This window comes from Hemicordylus capensis, chromosome 3 (genome assembly GCF_027244095.1).
Source record: "Hemicordylus capensis ecotype Gifberg chromosome 3, rHemCap1.1.pri, whole genome shotgun sequence".
Classification (NCBI taxonomy): Eukaryota; Metazoa; Chordata; class Lepidosauria; order Squamata; family Cordylidae; genus Hemicordylus; species Hemicordylus capensis.
This window is the reverse complement of record NC_069659.1, coordinates 72,542,392-72,564,770: the sequence shown is the minus strand read 5'-3', so window position 1 is coordinate 72,564,770 and position 22,379 is coordinate 72,542,392.

Here is a 22,379-nt window from a genome sequence, read left to right as displayed (position 1 = left end):
CTCTGCTGTCCCTCATGACCTTCTCCTCCTTAACTCTATTGACCAAGAGGTCCCTCCACCTGGGCAAGTCATCCTTGCAAACGGCATTGACCTTGATGGTCGGGTCGCAGATACAAGACAGGATGTACTCCTCTCTGTCACCCAACTCATCTACCAGCCTGTCAACAATCCTGGTCCTCAGCCTTCCAGCCAGAACATGTCCCTCTGATATGGTCAGCAAGGTCCAGAGTTCCCCATCAGCTTCTCCAGGAGAAGAGCCATGGGCAGGACCTGACTCAGAGGAATGGTGTCACCACACAAGCTCTTCATGGCAAACAGCAAGGGCTAGGTCATACATGCCCAAAGACTCATTCCTTGCCAGGTCATTGCAGGCCACCTCCTGCTCCAGGAGGCACCAGAACAAGAGGAAGGTGGAGTTCCACCAGCTATCTACATCTGTAGGGATGAGATGTTGAGGAAGACCATGGTCAAACTGCTGCTCACAAAGCAAGTGTCTGGACTTCTCACTCCAGTGGAAGTGAGCTGCAATCTTGTGGGCCTTGTCCACATACTGTCGCATGTGTCACCACATGGACATGGAGGTAGCATCCTTGCCCCGACTAACCTGTGCCCTGCAGTGGACACAGCAAGCAGCTGTGGAATCTTGAGGAATCTCTAAATGCCACCAAACATTGCTGCTCTGGGTGGCCTCCAACATCCTGGATGCTGTCTTGGGCCTTTTGGGTGACAGTAGACCTAGGGGGGCTGCTGCTGCTCACTCATTGCCATCACAAACCCCCTTCCACCCTTTGTGGAAGAAGAAGGGCCTGGCTTCATGGGGGGTGGGGTCCACCTCTGCAGCAGTCCCTTCCTCCTCAAAGCCAAACTGGCAGGACCCAGAACTGGAAATGATCGGGAGGGGCACTAAGTGGTGAGAAGAGCGTTGGAGGGGCTGCAAGAGGGAGGGAAAATCTGGCTGCACTGCTAGCCATCAAGCCCCTGCCTTCCACCCCCGCCACTGTAGCAGCTTCCCTGGCAGGAGAGCCTCCCATACTGCCACGCTTCGCAAAGGGCGGCGGCACCAGCGGTGCACCCAGTGGACCAGCCACTGGTCCTGGAGCTGGTTCGGCAACAGCAGGCTCCACTGGATAGAAGAGCCTTCGTGCCACCACCTCACTTGGGGCAAAGAACTCGCCAATGTCTTCTCTGCCCCCAACCCCAGCCTCCCACACCAGCTTGAAGACCCCTCCCACCTCTGCCTGCCACCCTGCTGAGAGCTCTGCTTGCCACATGGCACTCAGACATTCCAGGAGCTTTTAAAAGGGAGGGGTATAGAAAACCTTATTTAAAAAACCTAGTTTAAAAAACCTACCCACCCTCTCCACCCACAACAATACAATACAATACAATAACAATACAAAGGGGGGGCAACTATGGAGGGGAACCTGCAAAAATGAGAAACAACCTGTGTAAACAAGAGACATGTAAAGCAGGGGTAGAAAATATACCTACCCACACCCAAACAAGAAAGGAGGCCCTATTTAAGTAAAACTATTTAAGGCACCAAAAAGAAACCACTTCTCCCCTTGTCCAGAAGATCTGCCTCACACACTGGTCAGAGGAAAAAAGAAAGCTTTCCTGTGGCAGGCTGGCAGCAGACGGGCACAGCTGGGAAAGAGAAGGGTAGATGGGCATTCTTCCAGCTACCCGCACAAACAAACAAACAAACAAACAAAAATAACCACTGAATAAGAATAAAATAAAAAGCTTGTTGGGGAAAAGGGCTGTGGGCAATAGGTGACAGCTTAAAAAGGGAGGGGAAAAGGATAGAGGGGAGGCACTGCTGGAGGCTCTGCTTGAGTACTCTGCAGCAGGTGGTGTACTAAGCACAGCAAGAAAAGGGTTAAAAAAGGAAAGCACCTGCTCCAGAGAACCTCCCCGCAAAAGAACCCAAAATAAAACAAAACAACTGGCAGCTGCTGAGCTGAGGACTCCTCAACTCAGCCCAGAATTAAAAGCAGCAGCCACCAGTCAGCACAGAAGCAAAAAAAGGGGGGGACAGTGGAGGTTAGGGAAATGGGCCAGTGAGGCCGCTCAGGCCAAAGGGCCTCCCCTCCAGCCCAGAGCAGGAGAGGGGAGAGAGAGAGAGAGTTACTCATTCAGGGGTAGGGATGTCTGGAGGTTTGGGGGTTTGGTCCAGAGTTTCGGTTGGGGTTCTGTCAGGGGTTCTGTCAGGGGTTTGGGATCAAACCAAACCCCACTCTGGTTCCGTCCAGATCGGAACCGAACCTCTGGACAAGTCCGTGAATTTTTTGAATTTTTTTTTAAATTAAAAATACCTCTAGCCCCTTCGGGGGGCTTCCTGTAGGCCACTGGTGGGGATTTCACGAAGGCTCCCTCTCCCCCACTGGCCTTTTAAATCACTGCTGTGGCCCAGGAAAATACTTCATTTCAGCCCATTTCGGGCCTCCGTAAGTGCACGTGGTGGCCATTTTGGCCACAGCCGCACATGCATAAATGGCCTCTGCGAGGCCTAGCATGACCCAGGGCCTCACAGAGGTCATTTGTGCATGCACAGTGGCCATTTTGGGGAAAAAACCAGAAATGAAGTATTTTCTCGGGCCTCAGCAGTGATTTAAGAGACCAGCGGGGGGAGGGGAAACCTTTGTGGACCCGTCTGTGGCATACAGGAAGCCCCCCGAAGGGGCTAGAGGTATTTTAAATTTATTTTTAACTTTAAAAAAAAACACAACCCCCCCGGAACGGGGGGGTAGTTTCGATGGGGGCCAGATTGAACTTGGCCAGTCAAGTTTGAGTCCAGTCTAGACTCGAACGAACCAGGCCAACTGGTTCCGTGCACACCCCTACTCAGGAGGAGAGAAAAAACAGCAGCAGAAGCACAAACAGAGAGACAGTCACACCGAGGGGGGGAGGTTTAAAGCAGAGGGGAGTGGGGAAAGCAGAAAAACAGGCAGAGGGGGACTGAAGGGGAGAAACACAGCACAAGTCTCACCAGCAGAAGCAGCAGCCAGCCAGCATTCAGCATGCCAAGGTGGACTGCAGCAAGAGTGATTTTGCAAGGCCAGAGGCTTGCCTTTAAATAAAACTTGAATCTCCCTCCTTTTGTAGCCCCCACCTTTGCCCTCCCCCCTGGCCAATAGGATGCTAGTTCTCATGGAGCTCTGCAAATGAAATCAAACAACACAAGTGACACAAAATAGAGGCTATCACCTAAAATGGAGGCTCGAGCCTTGCAACCGGTTTGAACCTGTTCAAACTGAACCAGGTTCGATTGGTTTGAACTCGGACTGGCATTGCCAATGCAATGCCCAATTTGGTTCAAGTTCAAACCTTCAAGTCGAACCGGCTCGAACTGTAACCTGTTTGCACATCCCTAGCTAAAATGAGGATTTCAGTCTACTTTGTTTCCTGCACCCAGTATCCCACACAATTACAGTAAGAGCTAGAGTGATGTAGTAATTAGAGTGTTGGATGAGAACTGGAGAGACCAGGGTTCAAATGCTTCCATATTCAGCCAGGAAGCTCAGTAGGTAACCTTAGGCTAAAGGTTTTTCATATTAGCCCACCTCACAGGATTGTTGTCAGAATAAAAGTAGGAAGAAAGAAACATGAACACCACCCTGAGCTACTTAAAAGAAGGGCAAGATATAACTTACATAAGAAAACAAATACACACACGTGTGACTAACTTTTAGCTATGTCTCCAATAAAGTCAATTCATGCAATGCTATTTAATACCAACCAGAAAGTAAAGTCACCCACTAGCAATAAATTTAGACAATTTATATATCCACTAACTTTATTTCAAACCAGACAACAGAATGGCATACATGGAGTTACCCCAGTTTCTTAGGATTTAAGGATAAGTAAGCATTTCAAGGGCAAGAGAGAAAGGCAGTCCTTAAAATATACTCATCAACTGATTTGCAAACTGATGCAATTCTTTTTTGAACGACAAAATCATGTATTTCGCCTCAGCCCCTTATGGCACGGGTGACTCCAGCCTGCAAGATCCCAGCAAACTGAACATGTCCCCTTCACTTAACTGCTACCTCACTGTCCTCTCTCTCTCTCTCTCCCTTCCCTGTTGTGCCTGGCTGCCTCTTTACTTATTAGTGCTTTCTGCATCCTACTTTCCCTCCTTCCCTCTCCACTCACCCTTTTCTACCTTGCTTCCCCCCAACCCTTTGGGGTAAAGGAAAGGGGTAGTTACCCCTTTCTTTTCTTAGGAAAGGGGTAGTTACCCCTTTCTCATTTTTGTCCATTCACATCCAACTTTTCAACTTAGATTTTTTAAAAATATAATAATAAAAATCGACTATCTGTCCAATCCACTTCAAAGAAAATATACATAGCCCTTCCACCCTGCGGCACACCTGTACCTGATATCGAAACCCTAAAGCAATAGGAATGGAAAGAAGCCATTCCATAAGTATACAAAGGTGGGGGGGATAACCAAAAATGGGAAATCCTATACCTTCCATTGCTGACTCAGAGGAGGAAGGCACAGACTCAGGGCCATGCAGGGTGGGCAGGGTGTGCACAGCACTGGCCTAACTGCCTCCTTCCTGCAGGCAGCCTGCCAGCTTGCGCAAGACAGCTTCAGGGAGGCCGGCAGAGAGGCCTCTAGGAGCCCCACCCACCCGCTGAATCACTAATAGTTGGCGGTGGAGAAGGAGCTGTAGCAGCATGAGCTGTGCAGGAAGCCTTTGCCTGTCAATAGCAGGCACAGGCAACAAGTGCAGAGCCCAGGCTTGGGGGAAAATGGAATTCTTGGGTGGGGGCAGCCCAGGACACCCCCTGGCCTCATCTATGCTGGCAATTTATCAAAAATACTCTTGCTAATTGAGCAAAGAGATACATTTTTAAGTGTTATTCTCTTATATTCTGGTATTATATTACATTCTATACACATATTCCATAGTATATAGCAGGGGAGAGCAACTGTTTCTAACGACTCCCAGCACAGCATTCCCCCAGTGGCTGTTACTGGTGTCCACATTATGCTTCTTGTTTCAGATTCTGAGCCCTTTGGGGATAGGGAGCCATCTTATTTGTTTTTCTATGTAACTGCTTATCGAACCTTTGTTAGAAAATGGTATATAATAGTAGTAGTAACAGTAGTAGTAATATGAAGTTTACGTTGCTGACATAATGAAAAGGAACAATACATAGGATCATGTGTTTAGGCCTGGGATGTTCAGTGCAGGAAGCATTATAGGCAGTTACAAATTAGAGATTTTTCATTTCATTTCAGAATGTTTATTGTATTCAAACCTGATTGTGAGGGAGGGAGGGAGAGAGGGAGAGAGAAATTTGCACATCTTAGGCTTGAGAATCTGTGGAAGTAGGAAGAAGTATTTTCTGAGGTGTGAATTCTCATTCTATCATAGCAAATGAGATTTTTTTCAATTAAACAACTCTCATGACCCCACTTTCACTTTTTCACACTTTCCTTTACTATGAATAATATGAGGAAGTAATCAGTTTAGCACACTTCACCTTATGAAGACAAACCTCATACAAATAAATTCACCATAATTCACCCCTCTGCCCAATCACTCTTAAATTGGGGATGGGTGGTAGCCTCCACCCATTAGGCACTATCTACCAGCCCACCCCACTCCTTTGGGGCAGATCCACTTTCTGCCCCCAATCTGCCCCAAAGACACCCAAACTTCAAAAATTCTCAAAAAATCAGCCCTCTGCCCAATCCCCCTGAAATTGGGGTGGTAGCCTCCACCCATTAGGCACTACCACCCCACCCCACTATTTTGGGGCAGATCCACTTTCTGCCCCCAAACTGCCCCAAAGTCACTAAAACTTCAAAAATTCTCAAAAAATCAGCCCTTTGTCCAAACCCCCTGAAATTGGGGTGGTAGCCTCCACCCATTAGGCACTACCACCCCACCCCACTATTCTGCCCCATCCCCCACTTTCTGCCCCAATATGCCCCAATCTGCCCCAAAGACATGAAATTTTCAGAAATTTGCCAAAAATCAGCCCTTTGCCCAATCCCCCTGAAATTGGGGTGGTAGCCTGCACCCATTAGGCACTACCACCCCACCCCACTCCTTTTGCCCAGATCCCATGCTATGCCCCCAAACTGCCCCAAAGTCACTAAAACTTTAAAAATTCACCAAAAATCAGGATTTTGCCCAATCCCCCTGAAATTGGGGTGGTAGACTCTACCCATTGGGCACTACCACCCCACCCCAAAATTTTGCCCCTGGGCCCCTTTTTACCCCCGAATCGATTCAGATTCGGATTAAATCCGAATCCGAACCGAATCAAGGGTGATTCGGGTGACCCAGATTCGGGCACAAAACAGAACAGGGGTGATTCGGTTCGGGTCCGAGCCGAATCACCCGAAATCCCAAATTGCACACCCCTAATTCAAACCTGATTGTGAGGATTAAATCCGAATCCGAACCGAATCAAGGGTGATTCGGGTGACCCAGATTCGGGCACAAAACAGAACAGGGGTGATTCGGTTCGTGTCCGAGCCGAATCACCCGAAATCCCAAATTGCACACCCCTAATTCAAACCTGATTGTGAGGGAGGGAGGGAGAGAGGGAGAGAGAAATTTGCACATCTTAGGCTTGAGAATCTGTGGAAGTAGGTGAGGTATCTCTCTAAGCTAGGCAACCAGCTCAATGTATATGCCTTTATTCTGTGATTCGTAAACACTCCTGGGAACTAACACACAGCACCTGGAATTTGTGCAGAATGGCTGTAGCCATTCCATGCAGTATGTCAAATGTAAACTACACATGCAGTTACAAATTCTTTTTAGGTTGTTTGATACTACGTTAATAAAATACTGCTCTGGAGTTCAAGAGTTTGGGAGGATTTGATACAGAGTGAATCTGCCCAAATTCTCCCCTCTTTGGCTTGAAAAGAAGCTTGTGTGCAGAGAAACTTTGTTTGCCTTTTTGTTTGTTTGGTTTATTTCTTTTAATGCTGGATATTGCTGAATATGGCTGCAGGCATGGAGCATGAAAAGATTTAAATAAGCTTGGATTTATTTATTTTTATTGGGTCAGATTTTGTTGTGAACCCTTAGGCAAGACTCAGAATCTATGAGTTCATGCCTGTTCATATAAATTGACTAGCAGCAGGATTTAAAAATTCAGCTCTGACTTAGAAACAGTGAATCAACAATTTATTTACATGCTATATTTAGAATGTGTAAATTCTGTGAATTATTATTCTAGTGTGAAAACAATGCTACAGTTACTCTTTCATTTTATTCATCATCATCATCTACAGCTGTGGATTGCTCAAGATTTCCCGCTTCCATGAATCCCTACACTGATTTTTTAAAAAACCTGTCATTTTAGAGAGATAAAGGTATAATGTACAGAACTGTCTGGAAAGCTAGCTGGTATTGCAGCATACAGTTTCTAAGAACCTTGTCAGCCATGTCACACACTTTACTGGGGTAGGGATGCATAATGTGGTGGAGGAACAGCATGAAGTAATGTGTAGGGATGTTCCCAAATTTTATCCCAAGGGTGTAGTCTCAGGAACATAGGAAGCTACCATAAACCAAGCCAGACCTTTGGTCTATCTAGCTCAGTATCGTCTACATAGACTGGAAGTGGCTTGCAGGCAGGAATCTCTCCAAGGCTGCAGGCAGGAATCTCTTTCAGCCTTTTCTTGGAGATGTAAGAGAGGGAACTTGGAACCTAGATAGTCTTCCCAGAATGACTCCATCCTCTAAGGAGAATATCTTACAGTGCTCACATGTATTCTCCCATTCAAATGCAACCAGGTCAGACCCTGCTTAGCTAGGGGGACAAGTCATGTTTGTATGGGTGTATCTAGGGTAGGGCAGGCAGGGCACATGCCCCGGGCGCCGCTTGAAGGGGGCGCCATTTTTTAAAATGAAAAAAAAGTTCAAAATGGCCACCAAAAACAAAATGGCTACTATGCATGCTCAAATGGCCTCTGAAAGGCCCTAGTATCTGGGGAAAGTCAAATTTTCAATTTATTTTTAAAACTTATCTAATAGTGATGCTACAATGCATAGTAGAGAATTAGACAGGCACTTCTGTTCAGTTTTCCAAGTACACTTCCACATAGTATTTGGGTTTTTCATGAGCCCCAGCATACTGAAATTTGTAGTTTTCAAGCATTTTTTGGTCTGGCTACATCCACTGCTAAATAGTTTTTGAAATATTAAAAGATTAACAAGCTTGACTAGTATTTTTGAGCTGATATTATGGCAAAGTTATCTGAAAGATGGGTGTCAGATGTTTGGACATGGGCACAATTTCAGTGCTTGCCCTAGGCGCTATTTTCCCTAGATACACCTCTGCATGTTTGTTACCATAAGACCAGCTCCCCGCTTTGTGACCAGCTCTCCTCTCTGTGGAGAGAGGAGCACCTGATGCAGCCACCCACTTTGCTGAAGCGTATGTGGTCTAGATCTAGCCATGTTTGGTGAGAAGGCTTCCTTGGAACCTCTTGTATGCCACTTTGGGTTCCATATGAAAGAAGAGATAAGAGCTGGTCTTGTGGTAGCAAATATGTCTTGTCCCCCTAGCTAAGCAGGGTTCACCCTGGTTGCATTTGAATGGGGGACCACATGTGAGCACTGCAAGATATTCTCCTCAGGAGATGGAGCCACTCTGGGAAGAGTATACTTTTTCATGCTCCCTCTCTAGCTTCTCCAAGATAGGCTGAGAGAGATTCCTGCCTGCAACCTTGGAGAAGTTGCTGCCAGTATGTGTAGACAATACTGAGCTAGATAGACCAATGGTCTGACTCAGTATACAGCAGCTTCCTATGTTCCTAAGGAACATGGCATAGAAATATATTAAATAAATAAATGCCATATGTAATCAGTGAAGGAACTTCAGATCCTGGCTGGGGTAAAAGCATTTTCAAAAGCAGATGAGGACTGAGTAACCAATACCATTACAAATTCTCCTTAGTAGTTAGTATTGCATTGATAAAGTACAGATCTGCAGTTCACTTTTTTTTTTTTTTTGAAAGCTCTGTGTTTCTCGTATTGTGAGTAGGTAGTATTCCTTCAATGATGGGTATACGCACTTCTTCCATCACTCCTTTCTGAGGGGAATGCATTGTACAAATATAGCCTTTCTATGAAGGACCATACTCAGAGCAAAACTAGATATGAGGCAGGATTTAATTTAAAGTAGAATAGGGTGGATTGCATTGGGAGCCACAGTGCTTGAGAGTCTGTGCTGTGTTCTTGATTAAAATAGCTTCCCAGAACTACTATTGGCCCGCTTCAGGAAGCAGAAATTATGAATATTTGTATGGTAGTTGTGTGTGCTCTGCTGTACGGTTAGGATTAGGGTTAGCATGGTCCCAAGTGTATGTGCTGCCTTGTTTAGGGAGCCACCCACACAACAGTGGAGTGATTTCGGCCTCCGCAGATGCATGGAGTCAATTTGCATGGCATCCACGCATGCGTGGCGGTCGGAACCACACTGCTGCCATGAGGGTGGGCAGCTTCCTAAACAAGGCAGCACACACTCTTGGAGCTGCTCTAGAGAGGGTGAGCAGTGGTGGTGTTGGCAGCCATGCCAGCTGGGTAAATGTCTTATTACCTCTCTAACTGCCCCCACCTGTTCACTGCCAAACCTGCTCACCCAAACTGGGCTTGGTTCAGTTTGGTTGTGGACCGAACTGCCGCCAGTACGGTCCACGATCGAACTTCCGAACCAGCCCGGTTCAAGGCAAACTAGTTCGGCAGCACACCCCTACTCTAGTGAGGACATAAAGTAGCTTTGGAGGGGATCATTCTTTCTCAGCAGGAAAATGTCATGGGAGAAAAGAGTTAAAAGCCTTCTCTGTGCATCATGGCCTTGATCTGATTTAAGCCCCCGTCAACAGAGCTGCTATTCTTTAGATATTGCATGAGAGCCTAATCATAGATCTTCTGTGTCCCATCAAATTTGGCCTCACCTAAGAGGTTTTCATGGAATGCAGAAGAGAAATTATTATTTTATTTATTTACAGTATTTAGTTATTGAAATCTCTAGGTGGTGTACAGATTTAAACATAATATTAGATTTCGGTTAAAAGCCTGGGAAAATAGGTATGTCTTTAGGGTCCTCCTAAAAACAAACAGAGAAGGAGATGCTCTTATTTCAGCAGCAAGTATGTTGTAAACACCTGGGACAGCCACAGAGAAGGCCCGGTCCTGATGTTGCCACCAAACGAGTTGGTGTGGCCACCATAACTGGACCTCTTCATATGATCTTAATAGGCGACAGGGTTCATGACAGAGAAGGTGCTCTCTGGTACCCTGGACCTATGCCATTAAGGGCTTTATAGGTAATAACTAGCACTTTGTATTTCGTTCGGAAACATATCGGCAGCCAGTGCAGTGCAGATTCTTTTAGAATCAGTGTTATATGGTCCCTTTGGGTGACCAGAGACCAATCAGGCTGCTGCATTCTGTACCAATTGTAGTTTCTGTATGACATACAAAGGCAGCTCCATGTAGATTGCATTACAGTAGTCATGCCTAGAGGTTACCAGCATATGTACCACCATTTTAAGGTCATTTGTCTCCAGAAATGGATGTACTGTATCTGGCGTAGCAGCCAAAGCTGATAAAAAGCACGCCTGGCCACAACCTCAACCTGAGAAAACTGGGAGAGTTTGGGATCCAGGAGCACTCCCAGACTACGAACCTGATCTTTGGGGGGGGGGGAGTGTAACCCCATCCAGAACAGGCAGATCTAAACCATCTCTTGGATCCCGACCCCTTGCAGACAGTACCTTCATCTTGTTTGGATTCAACTTCAGCCTGTTATCCCTCATCCAGCCCAATATCGCCTGCAGGCAGACACTTAGGGGGGTCATGCCATTTCCTGATGAAGTTGGTATGGAGAAATAGATCTGGGTGTTACGAGCATATTGATAGCACTCCAGACCATACTTCCTGACAATCTATCCCAAAAATTTCATGTAGGTGTTAAAAAGCATTGGAGACAGTATGGAGCCTTGTGGAATCCCATACTTTAACTCTCATTTTATGAATAGTTTCCAAATGACACCATCTGGAATCTACCAGAGAGGTAGGAATAGAACCACTGTAAAACAGTGCCACCCAATTGCACCTCCTTCAAGCAATCCAGTAGGATACCATGTTTTATGGTATCAAAAGTCACCGAGAGATCCAAAAGGATCAGCAGAGTCGATCGCCAATTGGAGATCATCCATCAGGCTGATGAAGGCAGTCTCAACCACATAGCCCATCCAAAAACTAGTCTGGAAAGCATCTAAATAATCTGTGTCATCCCAAACTGCCTGGAACTAAGAAGCAACCACTCACTCAGTCATCTTGCCCAACCAAGGAAGCAGTTAGTCCACATCCTCAGAAATAACAAACTGAAAGTGATCCAATTCAATCCTACAAGAGTGGTTGCTAGGCACCTCCATGATAGACTCTGCAGTAACTGTGGAGTCTAATTCAGCATGAATACACAGCAAGTGACAGATGGTTCCAAGTTCAAATTCAAGGCGGAGGGGGCATGAACTAGCCTGCCCACAACCCTAGACAACTCAGCTGAATGTGAATTTGCAGAAGCAATGAGGGCAGAGAAGAATTGCTTCTTTGCCGTCCTTAGCCTCCACACTGCCAGAGCATAGATCCTCAAATGAGCTCTGTGTTGCAATCTGTCGGATTCACACCAAGTCTTCCTCCACTTGCACTCTGTTCATCTACCATGCCACTTCAACTCCCTAGTTCATCTGAATATCATGGGACTGCCTTTAAAGCAGGTCAGAGAAGACGCTTAGGAATGATTGTATCTACCACTCTAGTAAGTCCATTATTCCATATTTGCACCAGAACATCGACAGAATCACTAGCAGAGCCAGCTTGAAACTCTTCCAAGGATTCTTGGAATCCTATTGGATCCAATAACCTTCTCAGGTGGACCAGCCTAATGGGCCCTTCACCCCTGGAGGGGTGGGTTGTGGCTGCAAGTCCTACCTTAACCAGATGACAATCTGTCCATGACAGCAGGGAGATAACAGGGGTCCCCACTGGAACACCATCCTGGAACACCACCCTGGAACACCACCTGATCGGAGCAAAAGACCAAGTCGACTGTGTGACCTGCATAATGTGTCGGTCCAGAGACCGCTTGAGATAGGGCAAGTAAAACACATTCCAAAATATTTGTAAATTGTCTCTTCTATGTCTCAGAACCAGAAGCAATGGGCAGATGGTCAGCTCTGGCATGCACAACATGAATCCCCACCCAGTCTATAAGAGGACAATGCTGCAAGCTCAAAACTATCTTCAACTTTTTCTTTGAGAGGATAACAGTTGCCATACAAGGGGGAATGGAGACGGAACATTCAAACAGAAGTGAGAAAGTGAGGTGAAGTCTCAGAAACAGAACAATATCAAGATTATCTTGTAACAGAACTGATTATATTGGCTGAAATCCTGACTAATGAAGAACACTTCCTTAGTGTTTAGATTGCTGCCTACTCTGAACAACTATGTAAGATTCAGAAAATGTTGCTGAGAGTCAGTGACATATTTCAGATGTGTTTCTGATTTCATGGAGCACTTCTGAAATGCAGGTAGTGATCTGAATGGTAGTGAAGGGCTCTGGTACAACAGCAAGTGCAAGGGGACAGGGGAAGTTGCAGGATGGCTTCAGGTGCATTCCCACCGTCCTTTGAAGCACACATGCTTCATTAAGATGTCCACCAAGGAGATTATTTTATTTTATTTATTTCTAAAATTGGTTCTCAACTGTATCCACAGTTGGCCCTGAAACCTGAAATTCTTTGAACTGCAGTGTTTCTGTATACAAATATACAAATATTTTATAGCAAGTGTTGAGGTCAGAAATGTGTGATTATCTTTCAGAAATATCCCTGAAACCATGAGGTTTCCTGTTTGATCAGGGGTGAAACCAGTTGTCTGAATAGGCAATGAGATCTTAGAAGGTGAAAATCGAGAGAGAGAGAGAGAGAGAGAGAGAGAGAGAGAGAGAGAGAGAGAATATATATATATATTTGCTGGTTATTCTTCTGGTTAGAGGGCTAAATATTCTCTTCTGTCTTCATGCTCTTGCAATTGCATGATCAACAGCCACTGGTGTGTCAAATAACATTTTAAAGAAAAAACAAATTAGTTACTGAACACAGTCTCACTCCCTCTGTCTTAATAGGCAGAACAAAGCCTCTACATTGAAGTGTACACTTACCCTGTATGGCTTTGAATTTACCTCCTGATATGGTTGCTTACAATTTTCATCTTCAAACCTAATTTCATTTTCTTCTCCTTTGTAAAGAAATCAAATAAAGTATTTAAATTCTGAAGGGTTCCTAAAGCCAAAAGCAGAAGCTGAGACTTTGAGATAAAAATGAAACTCCTAAGAGAAAAGGGTTGTTGTTTTTTAAAGGAAAGTATTCAGTCTTAAATTATTTGAGATCTGCAGCAACAGAGGGGGAAAACTGAAGAAAATATTACTGGTTTCAAAAGTGACCATTTCAAAGCATCCCATTCGTTTCTAAAGGAGTTAGTCACTGAAAAGAAAGAGATGTAAGTAAAATAGCAAGGTTATTCTACATAAGACATTACTCATCAAACATGGAACCTTAGGAAACTCACTGGGACTTGATAACCAAGAGGTATACATGTACATTTCCTATTTTCAGCAAATGATCATTCAGTGCTGAACTATCTAAAATGGCTGAGCAGGTGGTGACAATGTTAGGTATGCTTGCTACTTGAAATTAAGAATGTGGACAAACTGGTTCGGCACCTCCTTAGGGAAGCGCTAAACCGGCTTGGTCTGGGAACCAGCCAAATCAGTTCAACAGGTCCATGCCTTCTCCTGAGCTGCCCCACCGCTTTTCCAGGTGCAGTGCTTGCTCTACAAAAGGCCACATGCTGCTACGGCACTGCTCCCTGCAGCCTGCGTGCAGTGTCAGCATGCACTTGGCCACCACACATGCACTGCGGCTTCCCAAGCCCATTCAGGCTCATCCCTACTTGAAATGATACTTCATCCATTGGTGCTATCTTGGTGAGTTTGCACTTGATAAATTACATTGTGTTAAAATAGGTTTCTGCTGCTCCTATCCTTCTCTCACACAAGTGCTGCTTACATGGTGATGTATCTGGAGTGGTTGGAGGGAGAGAAACAGGATGTGATTGATGAGTTCAGGTTAAGCAGGTTAATAATAAATGAAGAGAAAGACTGAGGCTTCTCCACTGCATACTGACATGTACAAATGCGAGCTTTCAGCAAATCTTGGTGATGAGTAGTACATCATCAATGAGTTAATACCCCTCCACACTTTGGGAGCTTACTACTGACCTTTTCCTCAGACCTTCATTCCCGCTTCTCATTGCTAAGATCTCTGGTAGCTCTGGAACAGCATGCAGGGTATAAAAATATAAGTGTTCTCCTACTGAGAATGGAATGGACTGATTATCTATTGTATTCTATCTTTTGCAGTTTGTTTGTTTGGACATTAGTCCTGTAGAGAGAGTTTGCGGGGTGGGGGGAGTATCATAGGTGAGGGAGGAAATGGAGTTGTTGCTGAATAAACCCTTAATTAATCTACTTAGGTTTTCCTTGTGTGTATGAGGGAAGCAGCTATAAAATATTATCCTTTAAAATCTTCGTATTCTGATTGGCTATGAAATCCTACAGGTGTGGAGATCAAAGTAATAGTTCCTCTAAAGTTTGCCTTGATTGTTAGTGCTCATGTGACATCACTCTGAGGCCAAAAAACTATAGTATCACCAAGTGTATCAAAATTCTTTTCTTTTTGGGGAGGTGGGGAGGGAGGGAAGGGTGACCAATTCATTGTTTACAAGTAATTATGGGTTTTTGGGTTTTCAAATATACACACACACACACACACACACATTGGGGAAAAACTGAAAAAATGTGTTGTAAACATTCATGCCTTTATTTTGTATTCCAGAAACAGTCAATTTAAAAATGTGCAGTGTTAAAAAAGGAAACAGTATGAATATATTGAGAAACTAGGGAGGAGTGTTAAGCACTTCAGTGAAGCTTAGTATATCTTAGATACTCACAATCATCTGTAGTATATGTTCTGAGTGAATTATTAGTAACTATGAGCAAATGTCTTCACTTGCTCATCCCAGTATGTGTACTGACTGTGGGTAATATTGATTGAACCTTGTGTGTACAGATGATTTGCATGTAGACATGCTCAGAATAAACATCAGTTCTACACTCTGAAGTGTTTTGACTTTAAACAATCTTATCTGATTGCTAATCAATGAGCTGAACTTTGGGAAAGCCCAGATTTCTAACAGGGTATGGATAACAGTCCTGAAGTGGGGTGCAAGCGGAGAGACTAGAATATTAAAAGGTACAACACAGACAGAATTCCATTCAGAGCTGAGAATTTAGAGATCAAGATGGCGTATGAGTTCTGGGAATGAGGGCAGGCAGAGAGAAGAGAGTCATTCCTCATGTCCCTGTCGCTACTAATAACAACATATTAAGATGGCTGATAAGATTCATGCCAATTGCCTGAGACTGAATTTTTCACAGTGTTGCTCTCTTTTGCCATCTTTTGCCGCAGCTCCAAGATGAGATGATTCTGAAGAAGGCAGCCTCTGAATGCAAATTTCTGGTGGGCTGCTGAGTAATTTTAAATATGCAGACAGTGCGATTCTAATCTCTGCTCTACCGAGGGGTCTGTATTGCCTCACAGAAAGATTAATTACAGCTCACATCAATTTTGGCCTCTAGATGCCATGTAAAGAACATAACACCGACAAGGAAGCTGAGGAATTTTGATTTTGTCAATCAGCAAAGAGAGGGAGAGAGAGGGAGTAGAATTTTTAAAGGGGTTAGTTTTAATAAGTTGAGTACTTAAAGTAAAATGCAGACTCGGAGAAGAATCTGGCATGTATTACATAGACCTGGTTAGGAGTAGCTGGTGGCCCAGTATAGTCCCAGGTTCTCCCTACAGGATACTCTGTTGTAGAGCAGGTGAGAAGACGAGGGTGGGGAGGTGGAGTGGCTCTGGTTTATAAGAACAGTGTATCCCTTATCAGGATCCCTGGCAGAGCACCTGCCTATACTGAGTGTGTGTATTTGAGTCCTGGGACCAGACATAGATTGGGACTTCTGTTGGTGTACCAGTAATCCCACTGCCTAACAGAATCCCTAACCGAGCTGTCAGATTTTGTTGCAGAGTTGGCATTGGAGACGCCCAGGTTGATGGTGGTGGGTGACTCCAATGTTCATTTTGGGACTGAACTGTCAAGAGCAGTATAAATATATGCTCTTGAAGGGTCCCACCCACCCCCCTATTGAGCTGAAAAGAAACTGGGTATGGGAAGAGAAATATATACAGTAAATATTATAAATAAAGACTGTCATTCTGACTAGTGAGTGCCTGCTGTTGAGTGCCTGCCTGCAGGAGAAGGACAGGGTGAGACCATCTGCCAGCTCCCTGCCTGACCTGTGGGACTGTGGCCTCTGGCTGTGGCTGCTCTGCAGGATCGGGGCCCAGGAGTGATTCAGAAGTCCCTGCTTTCCATCTGATCTGTCATATGGAAACTACAGTTGGTCCAGAATGCGGCAGCCAGGTTGGTCTCTGGGTCATCTTGGAGAGACCATGTTACTCCCATATTGAAGGAGCTACACTGGCTGCCGATATGTTTCCAGGCAAAATACAAGGTGTTGGTTATAACCTATAAAGCCCTAAGCGGCTTGGGCCCTGGGTATTTAAGAGAACGTCTTCTTCATCATGAACCCCACCGCCCATTGAGATCATCAGGAGAGGTCCATCTGCAGTTACCACCGGCTCGTTTGATGGCTACACGTGGACGGGCCTTCTCCGCTGCTGCCCCAAGGCTTTGGAATGCACTCCCTACTGAAATAAGAGCCTCTCCATCTCTGAGAGCTTTAAAAAAGTCTTTAAAGGTGCATCTGTTCACCCAGGCTTTTTATTAAATACTAGTATTTTAAGCCTGTTATAATAACGGGCGCTAGCTTTCTTTTCCCCCTTTAAACTATATATATATATATATATATATATATATATATATATATATATATATATATAAAAATTGTGTGTGTGTGTCCCTGTCCCTCTTCCTTTCTTTCCTTCCTTTTCTTGCTTGCCTTTTCCTTTTCTTTCTTTTTTTAATATGTTTTATTTTCGACAGTATCTTTTTCTCTCTTCTTTCTATAATGGGCGTGTTCTTTGGGGGTTTTGTGTGTGTTTTCCTTTTTCTCCTTTTTTTTCTTCTTCTCCCTTTTTTCTTCATTTTTGCCTCTTTCCCCCCCCCCTTCCTCTCTCTTTGTTTATTTTGTTTTTTTCTTTCCTCTCTCTCTCTTCTCTCTTTTTCCTTACATGCCTCCCCACCTGCAGCGGGCACCACTCCCCCCAATCTCCACCCCTCACATCAGCTCGACACCGGCCTCCACCTTGCAGGCCCCCCATCTCGCACTCCCGCCCACTGGGCCTTTCCACCCACCCTGCTCGCGGCTTTCCCCAGCCAGGTTCCCGGGCCCGGTGTTCACTCCCGCCAGATTCCCGGGCTGGGCGAGCGCTGGATTCTTACGCTACTCAGGTTTCGGGGCCCGCCCGAGCCCAGGCTCCGTGCCGCTTCTCCAAAGCCCGGCCCGGGAGCGCGTATAACCCGTGCAGCCACTTACATTGCACGGGACTCGGGAAGGATTGGGCGGTTGCTCCGCTCGGGTTCATCATAGCCGGCAGTAGCATGAGCTGCGCCAGGCGCTCTCTGCAAAAGGGAGCGGAAGAAAGGGTGCCTTGGCTGAAGAAAGGCCTCTCTCGTGTGCTCCCTCACGCCACTCCAAGCCCAAAGGGCGGGGACGGATGTGGAGCGGCTGAGCATGCTCTGTAGCTGCTGCTGAAGCCGGTGCTCTGCCCATGTAGCGAGATGGGCGCAAAAAGTATTCAAGAAAGGAGAGTCGCACCTTGTTGGTGGGGCCTCAGTGGCATGCAAGGAAGCCACACTTACATGCTTAGGGCAGTCCATGTTTTTACGCATGCCCCCCTTCCACGCAGGGTTTGCAGCCGTAACTTTGTCTGCCGCCTGCGGGTGGTGTGGTCCCACCGCCGCCTCTGCCTCCAAGCGGCTCCCGCAGCCGCATCTGTTCTCCCTCCCTCCCGTCGCCTGCGGCTCCGGCCGGGCCCGCCACCCACCGCCGCCCGCGGCTCCGGCCGGGCCCGCCGCTGCCCGGGCCCACCGCCACATCCAGTTTTCCCCGCCGCCTCGTCCGGCGGCCATGTAGGGCGGCCAGAAGCGGCCACCCCGAAGAAGCTGGGTAAGCGGCGGCGCGGCCAGGCCTCGGCCATGGCTCCGCTGCGCCACGTTCTCTGGCCGAGGCGGTGGCTTCGCCGCCGCCTCAGCCAGTGTCCCCTGCCGCCGCTTACCCGGCTTCTTCGGGGCGGCAGCTTCTGACTGCCCAAGATGGCCGCCGGGTGCTGGCGGTCGTGTCCCCCTGGCTCTGTTCTGGGCATGCGCTCTGCGCATGCTCAGAACAGGCCAGGGAGGCACGAACGCACGCTTGGTGTCCGTCCACGGACGGACACCAAGCGTTTTATTAGAGAGGATTGTTTTAATGGTTTTAATTCTGTTTTAAATAATTATTTTAATTTTTTTAAATTACTGTAATGTTTTAAACTTTTGTTTTGTTTTGTTTTAACTAATGTTTTACTTTTTCTGTTTTTACTTTGTTGTAAACCACACAAAGACATAAGTTTTGGGTGGTATGAAAATATGTTAAATAAGTAAATAGATAAATAGTGTGGATGTGATCAGTGATGTGTGTCCTATCTTGCAGAGCATTTCTGCAATGCAAGCAGCCCTCTGGCACAACAGTCTTCTTGTGCAACAGTTCCAAATAGGAGGACTGGAGAAGTTGCTTCTCGCTCCTAGCACGTCCCCACAAAGCCTCCTTACATTTATCTTTAATTAATAAGGATGTCAGTCATAAAAAAATATTATTTCTGTAAAGGCCAACACACCATCATATGAAAGTCTCTGAATCTCCTTATTCTGGGAAAGTGATGCAGTTTAGTTTGGGAAGGAAACAAGTTAGAAGATACAAATATTCTAATTGTTAGGGATGTGCACAAATTTATTTTTTGCAATTTGATTCGAGGTCAGATTGAATCAGCTGGATTCAATTCATACTTGGATCTGCAAACTTGAATCTGATCAGATTTGATTCGAGTTGGATTCAATTTGATTTGGATTTGGATTGATTCAGACCACTACTAAAGGTCCTGGGCGCACCAAATTTGGACGGTGGGTAGGGTTGCCACCTACCACCCAAATTTCAAGGCAGTGGGGCACTTCATTTATTTTTTAATGATTTTATAAGTTTTTATTTATTTTGTATTTTTCCACCATAGGAAATAATGGGGATTCTAAGTAGTGCTATGCCTAACCTTATCAAGGATCCCGAGATTTTATTCTGTTTTTTAAAGCTAAGCTCTAGCCCTTGTATAAGTAAAGTTATGGAGCACTATTTCTCAAGTGTTTGGATACTTTGGTGTCTAATAACTTTTCCTCATAATGAATCCCTTTGAGGATTCATTATACACCTTCATTTCTTCTGTTCATTTTGACTGTCATTGGACAGTGCCAAGTGCCATTGTCAACTACACACACACACACACACACACACACACACATATACTGGGTACTCAATTTATTTTTAGGAGTTTTTGAAGTGTTTAGATTCTTTGGTTTCTTCATTACACATCTTCATTTCTTCTGTTCATTTTGACTCCACTGCTTTGCAGGTGAGGGTGGGGAATTAGTGGTGCCAACCACCCCGCAACCCGCAAGCCACTGGGGTACTCAGTTTATATTTTAGCAATTTTAGGAAAGTATTTAGACTCTTTGGTGTGTAATGAATCCTCGTAGGGATTCATTATGAGGGAAGGTTATTAGACACCAAAGAGTCTAAACACTTGAAAAAATTCCTAGAACATAAACTGAGTAGTACTCCTCTGCATTGCTGGGTGTGTGTGTGTGTAGCCGGCACATGGCAGTTGACAGTTGGCACTCTGCAAAGACAGTCAGAAGAAATGCAGGTGTATAATGAATCTGCATAGGGATTCATTGATGAAATATTATTATACACCAAAGAATCCAAATACTTGAAAAACACTGACCGCACATTTTGCTCCTGAACTCCACTTCTTCAAGGGCAAGTGCTTAGCTTTTTTAAATTTTAATTTTAATGGAATCGGGGGGAAATAATAGGAAGAACCCAAATCTTGAATTGATTCGAAAATAATATGGCACATTTCAATTCAAGTTCAAATTTGTTCCAGGTATGTCTGGGCAGATTTGTTTCAAGCTCGGAATACCCAAATCACCCAGATTTGTGTTGAATCAATTTGAATCTGAATCGATTTGCACATCCCTACTAATTTTTTTCTTACCAACTAAAGTAGTATAATACTAATAAATAAATTAATAAATACTAATAAATAATATAAGACAAGATCCAGATGTCTTATCATAATGTATACTTCATCTTATCTATCTATATTCCCCATATGCTAGTAAGCAGAGTGATGGTCTAAAAGTAAATATACAGTTATTTTATATTTCAAAAATTATTTAACCAGTTAAAGTAAAGTGAAGTTCTGCCATCAAGAATGTGTTGACTCCTGGTGAACACAGAGCCATGTGGTTTTCTTTGTTCGAATACAAGAGGGATTTACCATTGCCATCTCCTGCGCAGTATGAGATGATGCCTTTCAGCATCTTCCTATATCACTGCTGCCCGATATAGGTGTTTCCCATAGTCTTAGAAACATACCAGCAGGGATACAAACTGGTAACCTCTTGCTGACGATGCAAGTTACTTCCCTGCTGTGTAACAAGATAGCACATTTTAATTCCAATGCAAACTGAATAACAAATGGAATTCTGAAAACTCTGATTAGCATTTATGTCTGAAAATCAATCAAATTAAAATAGATTTTGGATCTACATGATGCCTTTTACTCAGTTTAATCATCAGTTAATTTGATACCCCATTTAATTTGATCAAGACCTCAGGAATCAAATGTGTTATATTAAAAACAGCAAAACTTTCACCCGTTATTTTGATTAGGTTTTATCTCCTTAGGCAGGTAATACTGGGTAATTCAATCACTAGCTATAGACATTTGCCATTTTTATTAATTATGAAAGAGAAAGCTTTGAATTATGTTAGAAAGAGAAAGCCCAAGAAGGAAAATCCATTTGATAGTAGGGGGATGACTGCAGTTTAATATATTTAAAGATACTGTTTTATTCTCAAGGCATAACAATTATCCCTCTAAATGTGCAAAGTGACATCTTTGAACATGGTGACTTCCTTATATTTAGCAGATGAATGTGGATAGTAAATTTAACTCAGCATAGCATCTTTCCCAGTGGCTGCTGCTGGTTTCTTCCTCGTGTATGTTTCTGGATTGTGAAGCCCTTTGGGAGGAGAATTATTCCTCATTTGTTTGTTCCCCCCTCCAATCCCTTTTCCTGTTTAAACTGCTTTGTGAACATTTTTACTGAAACACAGTATAAATATTCTTAATAATAATTCTGTAGTGCATCTGATACCTAAGCTCTACTGGCACAAACCTGATATTGTAGTTAGGTTGCATTGACTAGATGAGTGTGAATATGCATCTCCTGCACATGAGCTAAGCCTTTGCAGCTACTGTATATATTGATGTGCTGTATTGGCTAGATGCTCTCATATCATAGCGTTCAACATAATTGAGTTGAACCCTATGATAAGACCAAAAGCTTTCTAGCTTTTCTAGAAAAATGGACTCAACAGATGCAGCTGCCCAGAGGCTTGGTCAAACCTGGTATATTCTGTTCTGTTTGGTATCCCTTTATAGCATACATTAACCATGACTATTGTCTTCTAAGCCACCCTTGCCCCTGCCCCCACCCCCACCCCTGCTTAATTCATCAAACATTTTGGAAAGACACAAAGGTAATTCCACTTGGGGGGCACTGGGGTTGCCCAGATTGAGTGGTTGTGTAGTGCACATAGGGTGCTAACCACCCCCATACCCACAAGCCCGTGGGGTACTGGGCTTTGATGTTTCTGAGGTGTTCAGTGTAGATTCTCTGGTAGCATATGAGATTTTCAGTGAAAAACAAGATTCCACTCTCATATGCTACCAGATAATCTACACTCAGAACACCACAGAAACAACAGAACCCAGCACCCCATGGATTAGCAACCCATGGGGGTGGTTGGCACCCTATGTGCATTACACCACCACTAGCTCTGGGCCACCCCAGTGCCCTCCAAGTGGAGTTATTTGGTGATTTTTTTCCTATTTCTTTTTCTTCTATTCTGCTATCCCCTGG